Here is a 3,509-nt window from a genome sequence, read left to right as displayed (position 1 = left end):
TGGAAGGTGAACAAGGTCATACTTGTTGGATAAAGCCGCAGACAGTTCCTAAATAATAACAGAAGATAAAAACAAAAAAATGGGTGTACATTTCTGAGATGTACATCTGGAAAAAAAGAGAGAAACAGAGTGCTGCTTTTAAGAGACTGTATTTGGTGACAAAGTTACCAGCATTTCAACCATCACATCAGCAAGTGCACTTCAGTTATTAAGTTATCACATTCACAGTTAGGAGGCAGGTAAACTGCTGCTTGAGAAGTCCCGTCACCTTATCACATGACTCTCAGGGAAACGTTTCTACTCTAACTTCTGTCTAGCTGTGTCCGTTCACAGCAGCGTCTGGGAGTGTGTCATGCAGTCAGTTTCTTTCTTTGGAGAGAATGAGCTCCTTGTTGTTTGTTTCTCTATTTTTCAGGGTGAAAGAAAGGAAATGAAAAGGTACAAACATGTATTTTGTGCAGCATGTCATTGAGCCAGCAGGGATAAATAACCTGAAGGGTGTGATTGGCTTTTGGCAAGTCACGTCTCCTCACAAATAATGGTTTAGATCACAGACTTCTGCACAGGGGAGAATTAAAATGAAACCCTGTAATCCACGGCTGCAAACTCGAGCCAAACGGGGAAAAAAAAAAAAATGTGGCACATATTTAAGGCTTGTACAAAAGAGGAAGTCAGATATAAAGATACAGCCTCTGACACTCTACAGATCCTCACACATGAATATTGCACTTTTCAAAGCAGTTTCCAGAGGTGGCTCGTCTGGGCCTGTCAGACAATATCTGTGAAATAAAGAATTAACAAAAGACAGAAAAGATAAAAACTGAACATTTTCCTCTGAGTTTACTGTCAGCTTGTCGTAACATGCACACATCTGCAGGCTTTAGAAGAGACACTAATATCCTGACATGTCTTTATCAAGGGGGAGTGATGACGCTGACATTTGCAAAGATAAGTAGAAATGTCAAGTCGGGAGAAATTCTTTTTAGTCTTCAGATCATCCGTGTCAGATCCATCTTTGAGAACAGGGTGGCCCCGGGATGTTCAGGGTGAGGGTTCAGACTATGAGAAAAAAATGAAAGCTTAAAGGGAAAGACTCAAGGGAGCAGTTGAGATGCTGAAAAATATGCATTGTCTGCTTTAAGACACCTTCCTTCAGGATAAAACAGACTCACAGTGTGCTGAAAGGCTGTGGACTACTAGATTTAGCACAACACACCTAAAGCACTGATACTTCACCCCTTTAAAGAAGGAGCTCCTTTTGATCCATGTTACTTTTTGTTCAGTCTAATGGCTTAATTCAGAAACTCTGCCACCTTCAGTTTAATCTAAGATTCAGGTATAAGGTTCAGCTCGATGAGTGGCCCCAGGCTTTGAATAATGTTTGATAATAAGTTCAGAGTAAGTACAGGATGTCTTATCTTTCTTGCCAACACTACCCCATTATGCCTTGAGTTACAAGCTTGGGAAACTATCTTTAAATTCAGGTGCTTGACAAAATTTCAAACATACTTCTGAATATTACATTACATTTTAATCACACCTGTTCTAATAAATGCAGCTAAATAAGACTGTACCTTTAAAGTGATACTCCGGGATGGAACAAGTTGGGTCCTATCACAAGGTTTAGGGCAGAAATTACCCCTACAGCAGTGTTTTTGTGCAGCAGAAGCCCAGGGCGCTCGCACCAAACACCCCCTTCCTGCTCCTCTGCTGGTTTCCTCTGCACTCAGACGGGGCCATATTTTACTTGACCAAAAACACAAATAAATGGACTCCCACCCAAAAAATTAAAAAAATTTAAAAAAATCGGTCTGCATTCACGCTTTATTTAGAGAATTTTCAGCGCGTTACTTTCACACAAAAACACCGCTAAATAAGGCTCTAGTTCTCATCGTGGCGTAAAACGGCACTACCTCCGCTGCAGGGCCACAGGCGCTTGCCGCTTAGTGTATCAGTCCGCGCGCATGGTGTGCCAGATATAAACAAACACAGGTAGTCTGCCAGGACGAAAAGACACAATGAGAACCAAAGCCTTATTTAGCGGTGTTTTTGTGTGAAAGTAACGCGCTGAAAATTCTCTAAATAAAGCGTGAATGCAGACCGAAATCAGAATTTTTCAGTGGGAGTCCGTTTATTTGTGTTTTTGGTCAAGTAAAAATTGGCCCCGTCTGAGTGCAGAGGAAACCGGCAGCAGAGCAGGGAGGGGGTGTTTGGTGCGAGCACTCTGGGCTTCTGCTGCACAAAATCACTGCCGTAGGGGTAATTTCTGCCCTAAACCTTGTGATAGGACCCAACTTGTTCCATCCCGGAGTATCACTTTAAGAGAGAGCGTTCTCATGTACCCGTGACCACATCACTAGATTACTGTACTGAAAACACTGAGCGTTACTAGATCTGTATTTATGACTGATGATTAGGGCCCGTTAAAAAAACAGCAATAATAATGATAATAATACAACATTAATTTCATAAATTCAAAAGAATAAAGTCATAAATTTTCAAAATTAATCTTGTAAATGTACACAAAAAGTTGTAGATTTCAAGGTGTAAATTTACAGGAATCAAGTCATTAATTTAGGAGGAAAAAATTGTAACTGTACGAGAATAAAGTTGTAAATTTACGAAGAATAATGTCATAAATTTACGAGAATAAAAATGTTTCAGTTTTTGAAGGCTAACGAAATATTTAAACCAGGGGTCACCAACCTTTTTTGAACCGAGGGCTACCTCAATGAGTGGCAGGAAGGGCTACTTGTCTGATAAAAACTTTGTGAACCAAATTGCACGGATCAATTATAGCAGAAGTGGTAATATTATGTGAAGAGACTGCTCACAGATCGATGTTAATCATTTCAGAGTTATTACAAATGATTTACAGAACAATGAAAGTAGGGAGGAGCTCCACTGTGACCAGTGACCTTAAGTGGTTCTTGCGGGCACCACTTTGGTGAACCCTGATCTAAACAATGTAGTGTGAAAAAAGCATGAGATCACATGTGTGAAATGATTTTGATAACACTTCACCTCTCCTGGGTGAAGACATTTGATATTTCTGTGCCATATTTTATCAGGGCAGCATTTTGCAGATGTTTCATTCAAACAAGAACAGGCTCTTCATAGAGGCCAATTCCTCATTTTGAGGAAAATACGTTTGTAGCTGGCAGTCTACCTTGCTGTGACTTTAGAGAGGTGTCGATTTTTAAAAGCAATGTTCTACTGACAAGCGATTGATCAGGGAAAGCCACATCTGTGAATATTTTTCTGACACTACCAAAGTAGAGGGTAAAGTATAACTTCACAAGATGCTCCACAGTCCTCATTTTTGTACATGTGGCTGTTGCTCTCCTGATAGCCTTTAGCTATAGAGTAAAACAACACGTTTATTCTAGTAAATTTATAAATTAATCTTGTAAATAATCATTATTTTATTTTACTTGGCCTTTATCCTCTGTTGTAGTATGTAGGATTCTGTACATTGACTTTTTTTAGCACCTCAGAGGACCTACCAA

Source organism: Halichoeres trimaculatus, unplaced genomic scaffold, assembly GCF_033239565.1.
Source record: "Halichoeres trimaculatus isolate MK-OKI-2021-1 unplaced genomic scaffold, fHalTri1.1 fHalTri1_scaffold_11, whole genome shotgun sequence".
Classification (NCBI taxonomy): Eukaryota; Metazoa; Chordata; class Actinopteri; order Labriformes; family Labridae; genus Halichoeres; species Halichoeres trimaculatus.
The sequence above is the reverse complement of the archived record's forward strand: the minus strand, read 5'-3'. Positions refer to the sequence as shown.